A 26,086-nucleotide genomic window follows, 5' to 3' on the forward strand; every position below is an offset into this window, starting at 1 on the left:
GTGTGGGTAGAGTGAATTCCTGTAGCTTGTGTACAATAAGTTTGAAGGTGTTTTGTACTCTAAATCATTAACTCAGTGAATACTCATAGCTCAGATCACAATTGTTTTATTTCTTTTGTTAGCTTAGCTAGTCAGGGTGAGCATGCAGCATGTCAGCAGAGGAATATGGAAAGCTGACAAGGAGGCAGCTGGCTGAGACGTGCCAGGCTAGGGGACTGGTGCATGGAAACCTGACTAAGCAGACTTGATTGCAGCCTTGGTTAAAGCTGCATCAGAAAACAGCAACCAGGAGGACAATCAGACTGGCAGTGGAGATATAATACCCTCGGAGAATGGATAGCTCAACCTTTCTGCAGGGGACTTAAAAATCCATCTGGAGCTAATGAGACTTGAGTTGGAGGCCAGGCATTTGGAGATAGAAGCTGAGGAAAAGGAGAGGCAGAGGAATCATAAGAGAGAGAAATGCTAATTATTTGCCAGAGTCATGGAGGTAATGGGGAAGGGAGTAACTGGACCCCAGAAGCACAACAGGTCAGTAAACTTCTTGTGCAGTTTAAAGAGGGGGATAATTTTGACAGTTTCATTAATATGTTTGACAGGGTATGCAAACAGTATAGTGTTGACCAAATGCTCTAGGTATGGTTCCTGACCCCCTTACTCCATGGTAAAGCTGTAACTGTATTGTCTAAAATGTCTGATGTTGCATGTTTTGATTATACTGCTGTAAAAAATTGTCTATTAGAGAAACGTATAGGAAAAAGTTTCGAGAGCATAGACGCAAGGCATATGATAGTGTGTGTGAATATGTTGCTGAACTGAGCACTTATTTCCGTAGGTGGGTGAGTCGATGTCAGGTCACCAGTTTTGAAGGGCTGGCAGACATTTTGGTGAGGGAACAAGCCCTTAGCACTTTGCCTGAGGACATGAGGATCTGGTTAGCTGATAGGCAATGTGTTACTTCAGATGAGTTGGGGAAGAAGGGAGACCTATACCTGGCAAGCAGGGCAGCCCTGCACAGGAAGGGAACCCCCAGTACTGCACATGGGTCTAAAGGAACCCATGGTGGGCAGCACAGACTGCCCCAACAGAATCTGCCAGTAGCAGGGGAAGCCACTAGTCCAGGTACATGTCCAGGAGCTAGGGTTAAATGTTTTGAATGCAACCAGTGGGGCCATGTGGCATACAGGTGTTCACAGAGGAAAGGTGGGGAACAAAAGGTGAAGGAGCCAGCAAGTGGGAAAGACAAAATGCCAATAGTAGGTTGTCTTGAGACAACAGGGATACTAAATTACCATCCTGCAGATGTTCTGATAGGGAAGGATTTGGATGAGGCAGTACTATGTGCTTATGCAGTTACACGTAGTCAGGCTAGGAAACAAGCATGTGGGTCTCATAGCCTGGGGGAGACCCAGACAGACTGCATACTTACAGCCAGGACTGGTGAGGTGGTTACTTCAGGGAGGGAGCTACCCTGTAGCCATGAGACTGAATGTGAGCCACATCTGGTTTTGGGTATTGATGGTCCCTTGGACAGAGTGACTGCAAAGGTAGAGGTGAGTAGTAGTACCCAGGCTGACAGTGAGGCACCACTGTCAGAGGATGCCAGACTTCCTGTAGAAGGGGAGCTGGGAAGGGGTACAAGGAGAGAGTTGAGACAGGCTCAGCTTTCAGACCCTACTGAGGCAGATAGCTAGGGTGGCACCTGATTCTCAAGGAAAAGGGGAATCTGTATACTGGGACAAAGGGTTACTATACAGATAGTGGACCCTTGAGGGAGGGCTAGAAGGTGAGAGAGCACAGCATTTGGTAGTGCCTAGAGCCTACCATCTGGCACTTCTATCCATAGCCCATGATATTCCCTTTGCAGGTCATATGGGCATAAAATGTACAAAGAGGTGTAATATGCAGAACTTCTATTGTCCTGGAATTTCCAGAGATGTAACAAGGTACTGCAGGACCTGTGAGCAGTGCCAAAAGATAGGCAAGTCAGGAGACAGGGTGAGAGCTCCTTTGATGCCTTTGCCTGTGATTGAGGAGCAATTTCAGAGGGTAGATATAGATACTGTTGGTCCTCTGGGTACCCCAAGTTCCACGGGGAAAATATATATCCTAGTGGTAGTGGATTATGCTACACGATACCCTTCAGCAGTGGCTTTGTCCTCCTTTGAGGCAGAGAAGGTGACAAATGCTTTGTTAGAGATTTTCAGCAAGGTAGGTTTCACAAATGAAATACTGACTGACAGAGGTGCCAATTTTATGTCAGACCTGCTAGCTTGTCTGTGGAAGTCCTGTGGGGAGATACACATGAAGTCCACCCCCTACCATCCCCAGACTAATGGTCTTGTTGAGAGGTTAAACTCTACAATAAAGTCCATGCTATGGGCATTTGCAGATCAGTTTAAGAGGGAGTGGGACAAATATTTTCCCCATCTGTTTGCTTACAGAGAAGTTCCCCAGGAATCCACAGGTTTTTCACCCTTTGAGTTGCTGTATGGGCATAGAGTGAGGGGACCTCTAGATTTAATTTGAGATGAGTGGGAAGGTGAGTGCAAGTCTCACAAGGAGTCTATTGTGGCATATGTCCTAACCCTCAGGACAAGGCTCAGGGAACTCATGGGCTTGGCCCAGGAGAACCTGGCAGAAGCCCAACAACAGAAAAAGGTGTGGTATGACAGGAATGTTCGAGCTAGAGAGTATGCTGTGGGGCAGCAGGTAATGGTTCTCATTCCTGTCAGACACAACAAGCTGCAAGCAGCTTGGGAGGGACCCTAAAAGGTGGTAAGAAAGGTAAGTGATGTTAATTATATGGTGTAACTACTAGGCAGAAGGCAGTGGCACAAATTGTACCATGTTAACATGATGAAACCTTACCATGATAGGGAGGCCCTTGTGCTGAGCATTTGCAGTGGATTGCAAGAGGAGTCTGAGGGCGATCTGGTGACTGAGCTCCTCAGTGAGGCTCAGGCTGACACCTCGGTGGAAGGGGTAGCAATGTCCCAGCAGCTATCTCCTACCCAAGTTCAAGAAATCCAAGCAGTTTTACAGGAATTTGGGGACATGTTCACTGGGAAACCAGGGTGCACCCTCCTGGAGCAGCACCTGGTAGATACAGGACCCCAAAGGCCTATTAGTCAGGCCCTGTATAGAGTGCTTGAGAGAGTCAAACAGGCTCTGAGGGAGGAGGTACAGGAGATGTTAGAACTAGGGGTGATTCAAAAGTCTAACAGTCCCTGGGCCTCCCCAGTGGTGCTGGTGCCAAAGAAGGATGGCAGCACCAGGATCTGTGTGGACTACAGGAAATTAAATAGCCACATAGAGTCAGATGCTTACCACATGCATAGGACAGATGAGGCCCTAGAGCAGCTGGGTGGAGCTAAGTATCTTACAACCATTGCTCTTACCAAGGGTTACTGGGAGGTGCCCTTGACTCCCAGTGCTAGAGAGAAGTCAGCCTTTGTGACTCCTTCTGGCTTGTATGAGTTCACAAAGATACCCTTCGGGATGAAGAATGCCCCAGCAACTTTCCAGAGGCTGGTAGATCATATCCTAGCAGGAGCAGGAGGGTTTTCCCTTGCTTACCTAGATGATATTGCCATATACAGCCATTCCTCACCAGAGCACCGTCACGATGTCAGGGAGATGCTGGGCAGACTACAGAGGGCAGGGTTGACCATTATGTTGAGCAAATGTCAGGTTGGTATGGAAGAGGTCCCCTACCTAGTACATAAAGTGGGGAGTGGTAAGATAAGGCCAGAACCTGCCAAAGTGGAAGCCATTTGGGCATGGCATGCACCTGTTACCAAAAAGCAGGTGTGAGCATTTTTAGGGACAGCAGGGTACTACAGAAAGTTCGTCCCCAATTATAGTACCATAGCTGCTCCCTTCACAGACCTGACAAGGAAGAACAGGCCAGAAAGGTAATGTGGACCCCAGCATGTGAGCAGGCATTCCAGAAGCTTAACGAAGCTTTGGGAGGACCCCCTGTGTTAGCCAGTCCAGATAATAGCAAATAATTTGTTGTGCAGGTGGATGTTTTGAACCATGGGGTGGGGGCTGTACTTACCCAGATTTCTTCAGAGGGAGAAGAGCCCCTAGTGTTTTATCTCAGTAGGCCCTAACCCAGGGAGGAATGCTATGAAGCTGTAGAAAAGAAATGTCTAGCCATAGTGTGGGCACTGCAGAAACTTCAGCCTTCTCTGTATGGAGGGAAATTCACTGTTATGACAGATCACAACCCCCTAACATGGTTAAACAAAGCCAGCCAACAAAATGCCAAGTTGTTAAGATGGAGCCTAGGGTTGCAAGCATATGATATGTCAGTACAGCACCACAGTGGGAGTAGCAAAGCCAATGCAGATGGGCTCTCAAGACAGGGAATGGGGTAGGTATACTCAGATAGACCTGACCCTCTTAAGCAACATTTCTCAAGGGTCACTTGAAAAACTAGCTTGAGTTCCCCAGTGGAGGAGATATGTCAAGAATGGGTAAAGATCAATGAAGGCTGCCAGCTTAGACAGATAGAATTTTGCAGATAATTCTGTCATTTGTAAATATGAATGTAAACTACAGGCGCGTTGTCTCAAATGTAAAGGAATAGTGTTACCTGTGGAACTGGAAAAAAATGTGACAACAGTGCACTCTACTGACCAAAGTAAAGCATGTTGTGACCCTTTAATGTAGACAGTTGTGTCGAAGGGTCACATGAAGGAATTCTTGCTATTGTTTTAACCAAGAGTTAAATTGCTAGATTTAAGCATGCAAATTTATTTTATTGCTCTGCTTCATGACCAGTTGCAAGATAACAAAAGGAGATGTTAAGAATGTAAATGCATTTTCTGTTAGCCTGGGAACCCAGGGAAGTGTGAAGAATGATGTAATGTGAATCAGAACTGCAATTTCAATTTAAACAGAGAGAACCAGAGATTATTAAGCATTTTTGTCTTGACCATCCAACTCATCAGCACTCTGCCTGTTTTCTTATTTAAGTTATCTTAGACTTGTGTTGGGTGGCCTAATGGTTAAAGTGTTTGCCTTACAAACACAAGGTGCAGGGTTTGAGTCTCGCAAGGGATAATTGGCTAGACTTAAACTGGCTCGCAAGGGCAGTTAGCTTAGTACTACCTTATGAAATAGGTAGGAACTTGAAAGATTAGACTAAGTGTTTTTCTGTGATGTCAGAACTGTACTGCAGAATTATTTTAAGCATTTCTCTGTGATCTTTGAACTCTTGACTAGCACTGTGTATTAAGAAGTATTGTTTGTGTTTTGATTATTTATTATTAAATATTTTAAAACCTCTCCACTGTGGCTATTTTGTGTAGAGATAATTTAAGCTCTAGAGTACATTGCATATTTATAGTGATTACTGTACCACGTCACTCCAATAAGCCTTGACTGTTTAGCTATACTACCAACTGGATAATAATATTGCACAGTAATAATTGGACACCCTTTTAAGGGCCTTTGAGTAGCTGATAAGTATTAGCTGGGTGGTGGCAGGTGGTACTACCGTATAGTCTGGGTGATAGGGGTACAGCTGGAGTACCTGTGCCAGCCTTCCCCAGGAGTGTCTATGTGGTTGTATAAACTCTTATCTCAAAGTGTGTGTGTGTCAGCTACTTGGGCAGGGACACCAAGGCACTGGTTGGACAGAGGGCACTGGAGGTTTTAACTTGCCCAGCTAGGTGAGATCCGGACCCTATAGCTGTGCCAGTGGGGAGTCATATTAGGGACCTGGAGAGCAAGGGAGTGACCAGCCCCAGTCTGACTGTCATCTCTGTGTGCTCTTAAGGGAAATTGCACTTTACTGTGTTAATTGGTTATCCTTTCCTCCTATATGAGATGCCCCTCACTGGTGTTAGTGGTGAGGATTGAGGCTCATTTATTGCTGGGCCAAGGCACAGGCATCACAGTTATAAAGAATGAATGTGACATATCATGGTTCTAATCATCTTTTCTTTTTTGTCTCACCCCACCCCTTATTTTTTTTTGTAGGTTACTTGGAATCACATCATTTTGATGTCATACCTTTCTGTCACAAACCAAATGCATTTCAGCACAGGGAGGTTGGCCAACTGCTGTGGCTCAGTTGGCCAAACCTCCACCAGCTGCCACACCAACACCCAGCGCCCCTGGGAATCAACCTGGTAGTACTGCTTCCACAATGCTTGCCCTACCTGGTACATCCACTTCAGGTAGTATTCCCCCAGCTGGTAGTGCAGTGGTACCCTACAGGAGTACTGGTGAAGACAGTGATTAAGTCACCTGCCAGGAGCTGCTAGGGATGGTGCGTGATTAATAGAGACTGGCCTTGGTGCCCACATCAGCCACCTGGAGAGGCTGCTCATTAAAACAGAAAACAGACTCCAAGTCAAGCAGTCTAACAGACTACCAAGGAAGGGGACAGTGATGACAGTTCTGTGGGTGAGGACTAGATTCTTACTGTTCCCACACTAGACGATCATGTGCTTCTGATCTCTCCCTACCTGTCCCCAATCATGGTGACCCCAATCTTTTATGTCCATCACCATCCTGTGTCTATCTTGCATGTCCTGTTTGCATCTGCTTTCTCACCAACTCTACCTATCTGACCCTCACATTCTTAGGTCCCTTCCCAAGCATTCCTCTCTTTTTGAAATCAAAGAAAAAAAATGATTATCCCATACATAGCTCTCCACTTCACATATGTATCTTCTCGACACACTTGGGTTCATAGGCTCATAGGAAGTTACTAGGCTGTTGACCTGAGGGTCTTTACAAGCCTAGCCAATAAATCCCAACATAATACAAGATGAAAGATAATGTCTATGCCCAAGGTTTTTCTAGCAAAGACTACCCATGCCCAGGAGAGATATCAGGGCAATCCCCGGTTGAAATTTACAGTTTTCCATCCAGTCATCCAGGTTGCACTTAAACACAGTCATGGAGGTGGTCTCTTTGATATAGGTTGTAAGTATATTCCAGAGTAGTGGCAACCTCTGACAGATGTATCTATCTCTCCAGCAGGTCCTGTTTATGTCACAGGCTAGACTGAGATCCCTGGAACGGGTAACCCTTGTCCCATACAACTTATGGATATGCAGCATTTCCATTAGATTTGGGTCAGAGATAGCCCTCTAAACCAGACATAACTTCCCTCTGAGTAGTCTATACTCTACTGAGTACAGTGACAGCGACTTCAGTGTGTCCATATAAGACATATGGTGGAGACCCTGAATTTTCCTAGGTATAAATCTCTGAGGTCTCTCAAGTTGCTGCAGGTGATGGTACAATACATACCAAAGGGAGCATTATATTCAATAATAGGCCTGATGAGAGATGAGTACAGGGGAGTTATAACCTCTTTTGATCTTGAGGTGTTGCCTTTGCTAATCAGGTGAGTGACTTAAAATGCCTTCCTCACCACAGTAGGCACATGGTGATCAAAGTTGAGGTCACAGTCAACTTGCATTCCCAGATCTCTCAATACTCAACTGGTACTTAGGGTATTATTTTTTTTATTTTATAATCAGCAGGAACATAGTTTTTACCAAAGGGAATGATGATGAATTTTTTAGTGTTTAATTTAAGACCATGGCTTTGGCACCAATCATTGGTCTGTGTAAGCCCCTTTTAAAGTGTGGTGACATCGGTAGAGGATTCACTGATAGCACCTAATTTGCAGTCATCTGGAAACTTGGTTAGGCACAGCCCCTCCATTTTGGCCTAGTCTTCTGAGAAGTATATGCCAAACAAGAGGAGGTCCAGTACTGACCCTTGTGGGACCCCACTGGTGACAGGTTTGCTGGTAGAGGTAAAGCCTCCCACTTTGACTGAGTATTGTCAATCTGTGAGCCAGTCTGCAACCCACCTGACAACATGGGTTAGTTTGTCAATGATGCCAGAATGTTAGATTGTGTCAAAGGCCTTAGCCAAGACAAGATAGGCTGTGTGCATGGCTCTGACTTTGTCTATGGCTCTGGTCACAAAGAGGTCCACCAGGTTTAGCAGGCATGGCCTGCCTTTGAGAAAACCAAACTGAGATGGATCCAGTGTATGGAGATCACCTATATCCTTATTTATGAGGCCAAAGATAATTCATTACATTATCTTACAGATTAGGCTGATTAAACATACAGGTCTAGAGTTACCCGGGTCTGTTGCTGAGTCGGCCTTGTGGAGGGGTGATAACAGTCGCTGTTTTCCATTCAGTGGGGACAAAGCCAGTACTAAGGCTGTGGTTGAATAGAATGCCTAATGGAGTAGTTAGTTATTATTTTACAACAATAAGGATGTAGCCCTGTATGCCATCTGGTCCCATGGAGGCTACATTCTTAGCCTTGGAGAGAGCATTGATGACTTGCTCTTTGGGGATGCAGGGAGGAGGAGATGATGAAGACATAGTTTGTGCTATGCTTGGGGGGAGTAAGGGGATGACATTTTTGAAAAAGCTGTTTACTACTAGGTTTGCAATTTCCACAGGGTCAGTGTGTGTTATGCTATCGACAATTACTTCAGCACACATCTGAGGCTTAGCTTGCAGGTTGTAGATGTAGCGAAAGAAAGCCTTATAGTCATCCTTGGCTATGGTTGCTAATTTTTTTCTCATAGTTGCTCTTTGAAAATTTTATGAGTTGTCCCATTTGCTTGTTTAGGCTGAAGAGGATGCTCTTCCAGTTTTGGTATCTCACGTTTGTATTTTTAGACAGCAACTTCTTTCCCATATTCTGTAATTTATGAATGCAACTTGTCTACCAGGATGGTTTGTTTTTTGCTTGAGGATCTTGCTTTAATCCTATCCAGCACAGCTGTGTCTATGCATTTGTGTAGATGTTTATACAGGGAATCAGTGTATACCTTAGTACAGCCATCAATGCCATCTGTGGAAACTCGAGCTAGGAAGTCAATTATACCTTCCCTTTGGAGGGTATAGTTAGCTTTGAAGTTTTTTAGCCTGACTTTACCTTTGAGGAGTTCTGGTGCTATTGCTACTTCATAAATGACTGATTTATGGTTAGATTTAGCCAGTGTGGGCCCTACACTTGAGGCATTGCAATGGTCACTCATATTGTTGAGGACCAGGTCTAGAATATTGGAGGGTCTCTATTATATCTTCGAAGGCGCAAACCTTCAAATCTGTCTTTATTGAAATTAAAAGAACGAAAATTTAAAACAGCAAAACAGCATAAAAGTGATTTCTTTCCCTATGAAAGAAATCGCTTGGCCCAATAAAAAAAAAGATCACTACAAACAAAACAAAGTAGGTGGCTTTGCTGTGCCCCCCACACCCCCTAACTAAATATGCAACTCTGAGATCACACTGCAGTGGGGAAAATGGAAAAGTAATGGAGGCAGCCAAGTGATTTCTTTCCCAGGGAAAGAAATCACTTATATGCCCTTTCACTTTTTAAATTTTCATTCTTTTAAGTTCGATAAAGACACATTTGAAGGTTTGCATCTTCAAAGATATAATAGGTAACCATACTGGAGACCCTTGTGGGGTAGAGCACTATTTGTTCCAGAACATTTGAGTTAACAAAGTCCAGGAACTTTTCTGTGAGTGAGTTTGAGCTTGTATAAGTTACCCAATTAACGGAATGGTAGTTGAAGTCACCCATGACTAGGGCATTAGGTTGTACCTTAATTATCCCAAGTAGGTCTAAATAAGCTGTGTGGGCATCTTGGTTCATGAAACGAGACCTGTAACTGACAATGACCTGAAATGGAGTCTTATCCACAGTAATTTTTCCTTGGTATACCTCCATAGCCTTTTCTTGTCTAACCAGTCTTGAGGTGTAATTACTTTTATTGAAGATAGATACTCCACCTCATTTGGTTCTCACACCTTCTATTTGCAGTCTGAAATTGTGGAAGGCATTGCAGCCTTCCAAGGCTGGGGTACTTTCTACAGACTTGAGGCAAGTTTCTGTGAAATGTCCGCCTGAGACACATATTCAGAGAGCTTAATCATTTCTCTCTTCATATAGTCCAGAGAGGTATATCTCAAGTCATTCACACCAACATCAACTATGATGGAGTCATAACAGTACTTGTTGTTGAGAGACTTGAGTGAATGTGTGATCTGGTGAATCCTTGCACCAGACAGGCAGCTGACCGTAACCATCTTCTTGTTTAACCTGGTGAGTAGGGTAGTCTGTATATCTCACTACAGAGTCACCTATAAGTAAAACATTTAGAATAGCTGTGCATTGTCTTAACAGCTTATTTGGTGAGGCACAGGTGCTAGTGCTTTTATGTGTATTAGGTGCTTTGGTGTTGTGTTAGGTGTAGCATGTTGGTGTTTTGGAGGTCTCTGGTGTTTAGGTAGGTTTCTGGAGAGTATGTCTGCATATGTAGGTTTATGTATTGGGTGCATATTATGAATAGGAGTCATGGTGTGTGAGATGACAACCTGTTGATTTGGTCTAACTGGCTATACAACATGATTACAATGTCACCCAACCCATCTGTGCTGTGGTGACAGCCAATATTCATCAGATTCTGTCTACATGTGCACATTACTGTGTTAAAGAAGTGGGTATCAATGGTTCGTTCCCAATTCCCACCTGCAAATGCCTGAATTGCTTCCCCTTTGTTCTCCCCTCTGCTTACCACCCCATTTTAGCACTTTCCTATCAATTCCATTTTCACATGTTTAGTCTGGTCAAAAAATAAAATCACACACAACACACAAGTCCAGAAATGTCCCATAAATAAACCTTCACTTTTTGTCCTCTGCATTTGTGTAGAGTTTGGCTTCCTGCACCAAAACTATGCATCAGGGAATGGCTGTTCACATCCTGTCGTAAAACCTGGTAAGTGTTTCCCATTGACCACACTAGTCTGGTTATCTCTGAGCAATGCTGCTTCAACATGCTGCGCTATAGGAACACGAGTAAAAGCAGAGTAAAGCCACTATGCTTTTAAGCAGTTACCCTGACAGTTCTTAGACTGCTGGATATAAGAAAGTGTAACTTCCAGTATAGAGTGGTAACATAAATCACTTGACTGAAGTTTTTTTTTTTTTGACCAAAGCATCAAGTTCAGTTTCAGATGCATCTAACATAATTTCTTAGTATGATGTTATATGTCTATGATATGTTTAATCACCCACATGTTAACATTTGCCAGAGTTATGAGTTCTCATGGAGATATATTAGATACTGGCTAAAAAAAAAATTGCATTGATATCCACCTACACAACTATGATATATTTATCCAGCCTTGTTCTGCTTGTCATAAGCCTGTTGTCCCTCTAATAACCCATCTTTACCTCATGTCAGTCACTTCATGTGACAGAGCATAACAGCTTAATAATGAGAACAGATCAGAAACATGTCCATGAATATTACATTATGCAAAACATTGTTATGTGTATGCCCATCTCTCCTTGTATGCACCTCTTCACTCCCACCCCTCTTTAAGGGTGTGCATTTATTAGGCTGATGAATGTACAGCTTATCTTTACTACATTCTGACATGACTGTTTATGTGTAATACAAAACATGTTGCCTAGATTCAATAGGTGGTCAGTCCTGTGGTGTGCAATGTTCCAAAATCTGCTGTTGGATTTCCTTTGTGTCATATTCAGTGATGATGGATGAAATGTCCATCTAGTATTATGTGGACACTGTTCTTACTGGGAAGAAGCATACTGCACACATTTTTTGGGATATCTGGCCCTACACAAATAGCATATCTGCTCAGTCATACTAATAATTTCAAAAGATGTACCACTCTTTGTCATTCGTAGCAAGCTGTACACACAATTAACTTGTGATTTGCAGTGAGGCCTGCAAAAAAGCTACTAGTTGTAGAAGTATATTGAGGTAGGCATTACTTATACAATTTGGGGAGGATGCATACTTTACTGCAGTCATTGATAGTCACATTTGCAGTCCTGATCACAATTACTTAGCTAGTAACATCCTGACACCATTTGTAAAAAAAAAAAAAAAAAAAAAAAAAAAGAATTATCTGGATTATTTCAACTCTGGCTCACCTGTAGTCTGACCAGAAGCATGCTGCTTTATACACTGCACCTCAGATAAACATAAGGTCGGGTGGCACAATGCCAGGGTAATCCAATGGGCTAGGCTTGTAAAGGCTCCAGGGCCATTAGCCTAGTACACACACACACCTATGAACCTATAGACAGAAGGTGTATGTTCCACAATCAGTGCTGTCCATAGTGCTGATGGCTGTGCCTCAACACTAAGGCTGTTTGCGAGAAGGAAGGCAAGCCAAATTAAATTTTTCACTATTTTCTTTAAGTAGTGAACCTTGTTTGCACATGGATAGGTAATGTGCAAATGTAAAAGGCAATAGTGAACATATATTACTTGTATGGATACTCATTATGACCCTTCCTTAGTAAAAATAACTACCAATGGACTCCATCCCCACTTTGCCATGTTCTGCCTTTTTTAGCTCAATGTATTTACACCTTTTACCATGGAGACAGTTGGGTAACAGGTGGAATTTCTACAGTCATTACCATCCATGTTGCTGACCACCTCACAATCCCGGTAAGTGTGTTTTTGCTCTATAAGGCAACTGAAATTAAATTTTCACTTTTTAAGCAGCTAAGCATGTTTGCGATATGCATGTGCTGTACTACCGGTAAAGAAATAAAGAAAAAAAGCTTAAAAAAAGGGAAATAATCAGACAGCTCTGGATTTGAACCATCAGACTACTGCACTTAAACAACACAGTTATAGTGGGTATCTCTCTTTGCCACAGATACAGCTTTGCAATGCCAATCAAATCATGTGCATACAAGCAATTCACATTTCATACTCTGTATTAACACTTCATCCAGTTGAACATTCTCAGTTGGTTCTACATATGTGGCTAATATACTTAGTCCAATGAATTCTCAAATCACACTTGTATTTATGAATATTTTTTACAAAATGTAGCTGTCTCCTCTTTTTTGTATTCTGGCCATTCTTCCCTTATCTCTCCTTTACTATCAGACATGCAATCTGTAGGGCATTTCCTATCATTTTTCTTTCAAGGTGAGGAACAAATACATAACAGTGAACAACAGTTTTAGCAAAGGCTGGAGACTTGTGCTATTATGGCCAAAATATTATGTATGTGTGGTGTTTATTTTTATTTAAAAGCTCACTGCAGTTAGTTCCACACTTTGTAAGTGTAACCTCACTGCCTCACCCACTGCAGGGAAGGGTGTCTGAATTGCTGCTGTGTTTTCCTGCACTCAGAGTAATCATTCACATTTGCAAGCCATTAGCACCTAACAGGGGTGTAGAGGCTACACTATGTTTACCCCTGCTACACAAAGTCAAAAGTTTGGTATTCTACAATTCTAATGAGTTCACTCCTCATTTGCATCTACAAATTTCTTGGACGGCTGAAACTACAGTATAAAATGGTAATCATGTATTTAGGGTACTTGAAGGTGAGGAGCCTTGTTTTCAGACAAAACCAAAGAATAGTATTCCTTTGAAGAAGATTTTTCTGCAGAGAAGCACTTATTTTACTAATGTATCTTTCTATTATTCAAGGACATTTACACTATAACCTTACAAAATGTATTTATATAGCCAGTAGAAACATGAAGGTTGATCTGTATGCACTTCTTGTATTCACTGTTGGCATAGGCAGTTTTTGCAGGGCTTTATATTTGTGAGATAGATTATGCTTTCAGCCCAAGTATGTTCTTATCATTTGCATTTGCAATTTCACCTGAGTTTGGAGAACTGTAATTATGTTTACCCTCCAATACAAGGGGTCATACATGTGGCTGACTGTGGTTTTAGGCTTCTTTGATGCTTAACTCAACAGTAATGTACTAGCTTCTTGCTCACAAATGCTTGCAATGACAATCTTGTTCTGTACATTTCTTTGTAATATAGTGTTGCTGTAATCCACCTGTTAATTAACTTTTACATTCTATGACATACTGTTAAATTGTGGATCCCTCTTGAGGGACACACCTTGCTTCTTGTAAAATCTGCTTGCTATTTAACTGTTGCTTGGAATACTTGTTTTTGTCTGCTCAATTGGAGCTTTTTTCCACTGTTACGTTGTAAAACCCTTAATATGTATGCATGTTTTTTTCTGTATGTTTGGAGCTTTTCTCCCGGGGCCTCTGCTGAAAATGGATATGCATCCAGTCGACTATCCCGGTCAACAAATGTAAAATAAATAAATAAAAAATAAATAAAGATAATTGCTATTCAGTAATCAATGACATAAATGCAGTCTTCAGTACAGGAATGTTGACAAAATGGGTGTTTGTCCATACCTTTACATTTGTTTGAGGTTGTGGTGGTGCAACCTACCATTCTGTTGCCCTAAATGAGAAGTTTGCTTTAAGTGCTTTTATGCTGACAGTGGGTACACAGTTTGATGTTTTGTGGAAAACATGCCTTACTTATTTGCTATTCCTGGATTTGTACAACCCTTTTTGTTGGGGGTGAGGGCAACTACCAATCTGTTGTCCTAAGCCTGTTGGGGTGTATAGCTCAGTGCTGGAATGCATGCTTTGCATTTATAAAGTTCTGGGTTCAATCTCCTGCATCTTCATAGCAATTTGTCAGGTTCCAGTGGCTTAATGGATAACTTGGTCTTCTAAGCCAGGGATTGTGGGTTTGAAATTATATAATCTTGATAAAAGGAAAAGTGTGTTTCATGTGCTTTATGTTGACAATGGGTATACAGCCTGATTATTTTTGGAAAGAATACATTTCTTATGTGCTATTAATGGGTTTTATCTTTCCCTCTTTTATGACACCCAAACCAGCAAATCCAGAAAAAAAAAAACTTTTAATGAGGCTGAGAACGAGGTCATCATCCAGGAACTGGGGCACCATGGAGCCTTCATAGTTGAGATGGGCCAGGAGGATATGACTGCCAGTCCCAGATAGGACATTTGGAACCAGTTTGTCACTGATGTTAATGCAGTTGGTGGTCATGGCTGCAATTATGATCAGGTGTAGTATCGGACCACTGACATGGATTCATCGGCATGGAGGAGGGTGTCTGTAGATGCCCAAGAACAGCTGGCTATGTGGGATGGTCCTGCTTGTGAGCCACCACTGACACCAAATGAGGAGTTCCTTCCAGTGTGAGAGATCCTGACAGCTCAAGGGAGCCTTTGCACTGTGTGATTGATGGTGGTATTGACGTGGTTGGGAGGTCAAGTGTGTCCCAGGAGCAGATTCCAGGTAGGCTTACATAAGGCAACATTATATTGTCTTGTAGACTAAACTATAATATGGGTACTACTGCTTGTGATACATTTCATATCTGTTCTTAGTGATAATTCAGAGTTGTGCAAGAGAGTGGGGCAATAGACATGGGGGTGGGTGGATGGCTCAGGCAAGTTTTAGTTACAGCTATTTTTACAGGCAGATAGCCAATTGTATATTGACTGTCCCTGTATTATTCCCATTGTGATGATTAACTGCTGTCCTTTCATTGCTTCATTTCTTCCAGGCTCATCCTCCCTGCAAAGTGTTAAGACATCTGCACATGGTAAAAAAAATGTTTCTTTTCTTATAATTAAGCATTATTTCGATATATTATCTGTATGTATCAGGCGGGTGTAATGAGTGACTGTATTGCTGTACCATCTGCAGTTATGGGACCAGTGTTACTTTTTGTTCAGATATTTTGGGTAAATATTTAATGAAGTAGTAATTTCATTCCTGTGTGTGTTGTTGATTATCACAGGTGATCCTGATCCTGACTTTGGAAGTGTAAGACTCCTACCATCTGATGTCAGAATACTGGAAGGCTCTGATGATGAGGATGTCCAAAAGGTGGCACATTTCAGGGTGCTGAAGTTCATTATGAGGTTGTGACTCGCACACCCCCTGGACTGCCTTTAGACACAGTCAGTATGCCAACACATACTCATTCCACTGAGCCATTAGATAGTGGACCAGTTGAGGGTGACACAGTTGATCAGGGTAGAGTAGTTAATGTAGTTACATTGCCAGTTGAGTCAGGCCATAGCCAAAGTGTGGGCCAGGTGCCACTCAGGAGGGATGGTAGGGGTGCTCAGAGGAGGCCTGTTGCCTGCCCTCGACCTGATGATGGTGTGTCATTACATACCACTTAACGTATGTAGACGTGTTCCTCTATGGCCTCCAAGGACACTCTTAGGATTCTACATGTGGTACAATCTGATGTGCGTTACTGTCTCTACTGTGTGACCAATTCAGTGGATCAGGTGCATGCTACACTGGAATAGGCAGTGTCTGTGAGGGAACATCTGCTGCAAGGGGGACTGCATCCACGTGGCCATATTGATGCAGCAGCATCTGGTGTTACCCAAAATGGCCATGCCTGATCCTGCTCCCATAGTGACACTACTTCCACTCCTCTATCATTAGTTGAGGTGTCCACACCCAGACATGGTAGGCCATGGGGTCATTGACCTGGGCATAGTCAAGAGAAGAGATCATCCAGCAGACATTCCTCACATTCAGGTAGCACAACTACATCTGACCATGGATGTGCTAGTGCAATTCCTGGCAAAGACAGTTCTCACAGTTGGGGGTAATGACACTGAAGTGATACCTCTATCATGCGAGGCTCATACCTGTCTGACATGCTGGGACATAGTGCTAGCAAAGAGCTTGTCTGCGTTCATGCAGAGAGACACACACATTTCACATAGAGTGTCCATACTAACCCTTACACATGCCAGCCATATGAAGCATTAATGAGGGTTTCAGGCCATCCTCTCTTAGTGGCTGTTTGATATCCCAACATTACCACCTGCCTGTGTTTCTTACTGTCACACACTCACTACCTTTCTGTCAGCCTTGGCTTCCTGCTCCACCAGCCACCCTGTGCAAATGATGATACCTTTGCCATCACCTTGTTCTATCTTTTGGATTCAGTGTTACATATGTGTATGCTGATGCACAGGGTGGATAGCTGAGTACTTAGGACCACCCTCTGCAAATGATGATACCTTTGCCATCACCTTGTTCTATCTTTTGGATTCAGTGTTACATATGTGTATGCTGATGCACAGGGTGGATAGCTGCGTACTTAGGATATGTTTTGGTGATGTCACTGATATGCCAGTCATGCTTATTGCTCCACTTGTGAGAATGTAAGGATAAGTGGGCTTTGGACTGCTTTTTCTATACTGGGTGATGTGTGAGATAAGTTATTTGTTAAACTGCATAAATATATATTACACCACTCAGTCATGTCACATATCGATTCCATTGCTGGACAACTTGCACACATTCTATTAGGGTACATTTACAAGTAACAGTATGCAGGTATCTGCCATTCATTCGTGCTCCTTACACATTTATTTTTCTATTACAGGTTCAACACTTACCTTGATAGTCCTGCAGTTGCAACTGTTGTCATTTGGGGCTGACTGTCTGATATAAGCAGTACACAACCATTACATAATTAAGTAAAGGTTTGAGCATTGCCTGGGATCGATTTTACTCTATGTGCGTGCATAGGATAAAAGGTATACCCCTTAGGTGGTGAGCATGTGCACTATCCATTGCCTTTTGGCCAGGGCGAGAGCATATTGTGCAGACCTACGTCTACCTACACCCACAGAAGCTGGGGGTTCCCCATCTGACTCATCACCTGCATGCAAATGTGATGACCGTACCAGTGGTGGTGGAGCATTTGCTCCTAGTCCTTGGTGTTCCTGCCACAGCTGTTTTCACTGGATGATATTGTGCAGGATAGCACAGACTGTGATATTTTGGCAAAAGTACTGTGATCGTACTGCAACTGCACCCCCCCATGTATCTATGCACCAAAACCATCACTTCAACAGCCAAAGACATGCTCTATGATTTTCTTGTTTGAGTGTGTGCCTCATTATAGTGCTCCTCCATGGATGTGGGGGCCATCAGCAATGGTTCAAATGCATTAACTACATCCCTCAGTAAATGGCCTTGTGGGATATCACTCCTGGAACACCTCTGGTAGAGCTGTGAAACATGACAGATATGGGAGTCATAGTAACTGTCAGGGTTAACAGCACACACATTCAGGATTATTACCTTATTATTGTACCTGACCTGGCAGATAAAAGAGTAGAACCCCTTTCTGTTGATAGAAACCCTTCACTGTTCCCTGGGTGGTGATTTGATCCCACTGTGTGTGCAGTCTGTGGCATTCAAGACTTAAGGGAAGTGTACTATGGGATAAAAGTCCTGCCTAGGTTTAGCTCTGTACTCTGAGTAGTTGGTGAAATATAAATATATATATATATATATATATATATATATATATATATATATATATATATATATATATATATATATATATAGTCATTGGCATGCTGTAGCATAGCATTCAGGAATTGGTGTAGGATCCCGGATGCTGATGCCTGTGACACTCCCAGCTTGCTCACTGTGGGTCACTGAAAGGGTACTGTAGCTAGTATTATAAGTGCTACACCATTGTCTCCACAGGTATTGGTTCTCCTTGGTTTGCCCTTTCTCTCAGATGAGGATGATAGAGGTTGCAGATTTCCTGGGGTGTGTCTCTATCCACCCTGTAGTGCTTTACTGTTACCACCTCATGCAGACCATGAAGAGTTAAATGGGGTTTAAATACCCTTCTTCTTGTTGTTGCCCAAGGTCTATCAGTATCAGCAGCAGCATAGATGTGAGCGTGTTGCACATACACATGCAGAAGAGCAGTAGCAGCCCCTAACATTCGTTCCTTCCAATGTAGTTTTTGTGGCTGCATTCTAGTAGGTTTTGGAATACAAGACAAAAGGATGCACAGTGTACATGATCATTTTATAGCTTGTTGAACAGCTCCACCATCCTCGATTGGCTGATTAGCATTCCACTGCGTGTGCAGTAATTAGCATACCACAATGCTTACCTTGTTTGTGCAGCTCTACACATAACGTAGAGCTGCTTACTGAATCCGAATTGTCACTCTATCTTAATGTGCACATGGTTTCAACGAACCATAAAGGGTTTATTGAATCATGCCCATAATCTAATTTGAATGAAGGCAGAACATTTTTGCTGAGACATATTATACTATGAAAATGGCAGCTGCACAGAATGGATTCTAAAAAAATGTCTACAGTAAAGGTCAACTGCTTTGTTAATGATCATTCCTGAAGGGACTTTATATAGATATAATATTCCTGGATAAAGTTTGGAGGTCTGTGGAAACAAAATATGTCAGTGCTGTTGCCAGCCTGATTCCCTTCCCCACATCTGGATATATGCAACCTTCATGAATAAAGCTGTGGTTTTATCTGCTCAGTCAGATATCCAGCCCTTCCCTGATCACACAATTTTAAGCTAGCAGGTGGAAAAAATACAGCTTACATTTACAAAAGAAAATCCTTATTTTTATTGTTTCAGATGCTGCCTTATGCATAAACAGGCAATCAAGCACTATTTGGTACACTATCTAACAGTATCAAGATAAGACAAGCCTTTTTTTGTCCCTACCATATTATTTTAACTCCTACGATGTTTTCATGGAAAACAAACTTTGCCAGTGCTTAACGTGTCTTAAATTTAACTACAGTAGCATAATATTAGGCTTTTTTCATAAAGATTCTATTTTATGTGATTATGTTTTCAAAAAACGAACAATACCACATACACACATATATAGAGAAAGGAAATAGCGAACACTGTTTAATCAACCCTGTTTACTCGAAATGGTGAAATCCCGAAACAATGGAACAGTGATTTTTTTCCCCTGGGAAAAAATCACTGGGCCATTTTTGGGACTTTGCCATTTCCGCCACTGTGGTGTGATCTCGGAGTTGGTATATTTAAGTGGGGGAAGGTGGGCAAAACCCCCCCACTTTTGTTTCCCTGGGAAAAAAATTGCTGTTCCCTGTGTTCGGCATTTTGATGTTTTGACATATTAGGGTTGATTATACAGCGTTTGGTATGTTAAGCACTCACTGAGATAATATAGACCTGTACATAAATATAGATATTGATATATTTTTTGTAACAACCATGAATGTGTTTCCTTTGAATGAAAGAATTCATTGTGTGAATGTGTTTATGATACTGCTTTATTGTCTTTTTTTATGAATAAATAGTAAATCAAGTAACAAATATGTGTACAGAGCAAATACTTTAGTATGGGTCAGATGTTTGGATGCAGAGATACAAGGTGCCTCTGTGTTCTGAAAGACTCCCCAAACATGTGCAGTAACTGATTAGAAATTGGAGGGAAATGATATTCTGATGGATTCACACTTTCCATCTAGAAAGATGGAACATTGTGTTACACCCACTCTTTCATACGATTTGCAATAATTATGTATACTTACAATTACAGCTTTTTGTGTTGTGTTCTATAATTGCTATAGACACTACAAAAAAAATTGAACTCGAAAACATTAATTTTCTTTTTTACTGATGGTAGAGCTGCCATTCACAGAAATCCTGCTGACAAAATTTTTGTATCTCACGCAGAGATTTTACTGGTTGTTGTTGCCGTTATTAGATCAGACATAATGGATTATAACTAAAATGCAGTAAACTCCATCTTTCCCCATCTGACAGAATCTTACTATCAGGATCTGCTCTATTGTGTAAACATGATCCAAATGCACTTCCAGGTAGTTTGTGGCCTGTCTAGGGACAGTTTTATTTACACTACCTAGTCTGTGTTATGCAGCAAGCAAACACAAGAAAAACCTTCTAAAGCCTCCCTCTAGTACTTTTTATACAGGAATGTATGAGGAGAACAAATAGTAAAATGACGTAGTGCTTCCAGCGTGCATAATTTTATTTAATCATACTTTTGGACATATTTCGGGTTCATTAGATTCCTTGCTGCACAACAAAATATATATTCAGAATAGGTAAAAGACAAGACGTGTTGGACAGCTGAAATACAATTTACTTATTTGGACAGATAAATGGTCAGAAGCAAGGGACTCCAACATTTAAATGTTTGGAGAACCTGGAGGAATAGGCCTACTTGGGACAAGTTACTTGTGCACTGTTGCGGTAATACTATCATAATTTAGAAACAGATTTGTCTGTTCTTATATAGGACTTTCACAATGAATCTCTGGAATACAGTGCTCTTTATTCTAGGCCTTAGGGTCTACTACATTCGAAAACATAACAAATTTGCAGTGACAAGCACTGCATAAACCACATCATTCAATTCATTCATTATTTGAAGGATTAATTTATGTGCAGCCTGTATTAGAATATTTGCCAATTTCCAAGCAAGCTACAGCAAAAATTAATACCAGAAATTAAAAAAAAACAGGATAACAATACTCACTTCTTATCACTTTGCTAATTTTTGTCTTCATCATCTCAGTGTTTCAGAGATACCAGCATACCATTGATTTCCATATTTACAATATGCTCCAGAGCAGCGGCATGCACCGAGAGATATACTTGTCCCACGAAACACTTCTCTTGATGTTGCAGAAGAAGTTTATAACCCTAGACCAAGTATTTCTGGTGCCATTTGATTTGCTGTTATGCAGTAAATCCATCAGTATTGGGTTGGAGAGTCCGCTATGCCAGTCACAGGTCACCTCTTAGCAGTCTGTAGCATACCAAGTATAGTGATAGGGCTTTGAATTGGTCTATGTAAGACATGTTGTTTAGGCCTTCAAGGATTGGCCTAATGAGAGCTGAATAGAGGAGTCAATGGCATCCCTAGATCTAGAGACAATCCCTTTGTTTATAAGCTGTGCAATATAGATGGATGTTCTTACTGCAATGGACTCATGTTGGTCAAATGTTAGGTCACTGTCCACATAAATTCCCAAATTCCAAACAATTGGGTCAGTTCTTAGGGGCGTATTGTCAATGTGGTAGTTCTTTGGATTAGATGACTTCCCAAAGGGCATGCTTAGTCAGCCAGACCTCTATGGTATTGGCTTTTGCTTCAGAAAAGTAGATGCCAATCAGGACCGGTACCAGCACAGAACCCTGGGGTACTCCACTAGTGCCTGGTCTCTTTGTGGACTTAATTTTCCCTATTTTGATTTCCTGTCCTGTCTGTGAGCCAGATGGAAATCCAACAGGTGACACAGGGGTTTATTCCAAGTTTATTTAGCTTTTCTACTATGTCTGAGTGGAGAATTGTGTCAAATGCCTTAGCCTGGTCATCGTATGTGGTGTGTACCATTTTGTTCTCATCCATAGCTTTACCTTTCAAAAAAAAATCTACAAGGATGAGTAAGCATGACTTGCCAGTGATGAATCCAAACTGAGACAAGTCCAGTCTTTGAAGGTTTCCTATGTCCTGATTGATTAATTCCATGAGAACTCTTTCCATGGCTAGCATATGAGGTTGGTCAGACCTATGGATCCATAATTGCCTGGGTCTGTGGAAGGTCCTCCCTTATGCAGGAGAATGACTGTAGTTGTTCTTCATTTGCTTGGAGGCTGAGATTGAACAGTGTTGACAGGGTGTGGTTAATTCATGCTTCATGCTATTTAAGATGATCCAGTGATATTGTCAGGACCCATTGATGCAGTATTTTTAGCTTTTGTTAGCATTTTTACGACTTGTCCTTATGTGATAGTTGGAGTTGAGTCAATTTCAGGCATATCTTGAAGGAGAGATGTAGCGGAGAGAGGGTAAAGTTACAGTTACATTTTCAGCTAGTAGGCTTGCTATATCATCAGCCTCAGTGTTGGTAATATCACTCACAATCAGCTCAGTCCATTTCTGCATTCTTCTTCTGAGATTACAAACATGGCTAAAAATGCCTTGTGATTGTCATTGTTTTACCTACTTTAGTCAGAAACTTGGATTTGATGGTTGTTTATTTCAGTGACAAGGATCTAACATTCTGGGAGTTACTCTTCTTACTTTTGATCAGAAAAATTATTTTCCTTTTATTATAAAGGTTGTTGATGTTATAATTGTACCATGTAGGTTTTTTCTGGGGTTTGCCCTAGACTGGTTCCGATGTGGGTACAGCTGCATCTGTGCAGCTGTTTACATGCTGATGTAGTGTGGTGTCATATGCTTGTGTGTATTTAGTGGAGTTAACTGGGTTTGGTGAAGATTACCAATTTATCACTTAAAAGTAGGTAGTTTGTCTTAAGAAACTTCTAAAGGTACCTTGGTTGAAAAGGATCTCTGGTTTCAATTTTAGTTTGAAGGAGACTGCCTTATGGTCAGACCTAACAAGTGATGAAGATATGCAAGGGACAGTGTAAGATGGTACCATATTAGCAAGGACAGGAAAAAGCCTATATGGTACAATCATAACATCAAGAGGACATGCACCCTCATGGCCTCCAGGCATCAAGAGGAACATTAGTAAACATTTCAAAGACAAAAAAAGAAATAAGCAGATTTAATACTTCAGGGGAAAAAATCCAACAGAATATCAGATACATTTCTAAAAAAAAGCTCCCTCAACTTCTTGTTAACAATTTCCCTGGAATGTAAATGCTCCAACAGCTCTGGCATTACCTAAAGCATGCAACTAGTCTAGAGAATCTCTGTTTTCTGTAATCTGTCTTTCTGTTATTTCTCATATTTTATATGAGTAGCAAATTTTTAATAGTTCATTTCATTATTTGTTCAAAACTTTTGTTTGACATACTGACATACCATCCGCTGCTTACTTTGTAAACCATATTGTATGATTATTGTATTTTTTCACAGAATTTTTTAGCAACACTCAGCTGAAAATGAGACCTCTTATTCGACATTCCCAGCTAGTAAATACAATAAATAAATTTCACTGCTGAATAATATTACTGAAGAGGAAGAGCGTGGCATGTTTATTATATTTTTTTCTACATGTCTTGCATCTGCATGTAGTTAAGTTTCATGTGATCTGTGGTTCTCTATGTGTTTCAGAATTTTATGTCAAGCTATAAACCTTGATTGCAGTATTAGAAATGGCTTTTCTGTAATATTTCTGTGTTTCCTTAGCAACCATGTCACACACTTTGATATCTGTGCAACAGCTAGTCTGTTTTTCTGTTTCATTGTAATGGGACAAAATCATGTCTCTGTACTGTCCCATACACAGCTGGTATATATATATATATATATATATATATATATATATATATATATATATATATATATATATATATATATATATATATGCTGACTGGCATTGTTACTGCTGCATAGCTTTAGCTTTGTGCAACATGATTTTGCTTCCCCTGTATCATGTATGTCGAACACTGCAGCCCTAACTTGTCATTTCTGGGCAACTGCACACTTGCAGTTTGAATTATATTTTAGTATCAGTATTGCATGAGTCTATGTGTCTGCAGGGCTGGCCTTTGGTCATCTGGAGCTCTAGGCAAATGGACTCTACAACACCACATCACAGCACCAGGTGCCCCCATCTTGGTCTTCCTACACCACCCAGAATACTCTTTTCTCCATTTTACTCAGTTTGTCCAACTCTTCAGTTTTGCCTGTATTCACTCAACACATTTAAATAAACCATTTCTTTACTACAAAAAATAAGCAAATGAATACTGTAAAAGCACCCCTACTAGACAGGAGGACACCTACTTGGCCTATATCTAAAGCTGGCTATGTGTCTTGCTTACAAGGTGATGCTGCTGCATAGAGATGACATTATCATTAGACCCTTGTTTGTATTCTGTGTTGCTGTCTTCACCTGCTTGTTTTAGGATCACAATGGCAGCTCAAATCTTCTTCTTCTTTCTGCTGCTCCCATTGGGGGTTGCCACAGCGGATCATTTGTTTTCATTTCTTCCTGTCCTCTGCATCTTGTTCTGTCACACCAACTGCCTGCATGTCGTCTCTCACCACATCCATAAACCTTATCTTAGGCCTCCCTCTTTTCCTGTTACCTGGCAGCTTCATCCTTAGCATCCTTCTCCCAATATACCCAGCATCCCTCTTCAGCACATGTCCAAACCAACGTAATCTTGCCTCTCTGGCTTTGTCTCCAAACCTTCCTACCTGGGCTGAGCCTCTAATATACTTATTCCTAATCCTGTCTACCCTCATCACACCCAGTGTAAATCTTAACTTCTTTAACTCTGCCATGTCCAGCTCTAACTCCTGCCTTTTTGTCAATGCCACTGTCTCCAACCCATATAACATAGCTGGTCTCACTACCCTCTTGTAGACCTTCCCTTTCACTCTTACTGGTACTTGTCTGTCACAAATCACGCCTGACACTCTTCTCCACCCACTCCATCCTGCCTGTACTCTCTTCTTCACCTCTCTTCCACACTCACCATTACTCTGAACTGTTGATCCCAAGTATTTAAACTCATCCACCTTTGCCACCTCTACTCCCTGCATCCTCACCATTTCTCTATCCTCCTGCTCATTCACACACCTATATTCTGTCTTAGTCCTGCTGACCTTCATTCCTCTTCTCTTTAGAGCATATCTCCACCTCTCCAGGGTCTCCTCCACCTGTTCCCTACTCTCACTATGGATCACAATGTCATCTGTAAACATCCTAGTCCACGGGGACTCCTGTCTGATCGCGTCTGTCAACATGTCCATCAACATTGCAAATAAGAAAGGGCTCAGAGCTGATTCTTGATGTAATCCCACCTCCACCTTAAAAGCATCCGTCACTCCCACCGCAGACCTCACCACTGTCACACTACCCTCGTACATATCCTGTACCACTCTTACATACTTCTCTGACACTCCCAACTTCCTCATACAATTCAACAACTCCTCTCTAGGCACCCTGTCATATGCTTTCTATAAGTCCACAAAGACACAATACAACTCCTTCTGACCTTCTCTGTACTTCTCCATCAACACTCTCAGAGCAAACATCGCATCTGTAGTGCTTTTTCCTGGCATGAAACTATACTGCTGATCACTAATCATCACGTCCCTTATTAACCTAGCTTCCACTACTCTTTCCCATAACTTCATCCTGTGACTGATCAATTTAATCCCTCTGTAGTTACTACAGCTCTGCACATCACCCTTATTCTTAAAAATTGGTACCAAAACACGTTTTCTCCATTCCTCAGGCATCATCTCACTTTACAAGATTTCATTAAACAAGCTAGTTAAAAATGCCATTTCGCCTAAACGCGTCCATGCTTCCACAGGTATGTCATCTGGACCAACAGCCATTCCATTCTTCATCCTCTTCATAGCAGCTCAAATGTTTGCTGAT

The 26,086-nt window shown here is 41.7% G+C and overlaps 1 protein-coding gene across 1 annotated transcript in view; it reads right to left on the reverse strand.

Annotated features, from left to right (window-relative positions):
* LOC122814249 (triadin-like) overlaps nt 1–26,086 on the reverse strand; it is a 674,993-nt gene that overhangs the window by 475,600 nt on the left and 173,307 nt on the right. The window lies entirely within an intron of this gene.

The sequence above is a fragment of the Protopterus annectens genome, chromosome 1.part1, assembly GCF_019279795.1.
Source record: "Protopterus annectens isolate FY-2018-M chromosome 1.part1, PAN1.0, whole genome shotgun sequence".
Taxonomy (NCBI): Eukaryota; Metazoa; Chordata; order Ceratodontiformes; family Protopteridae; genus Protopterus; species Protopterus annectens.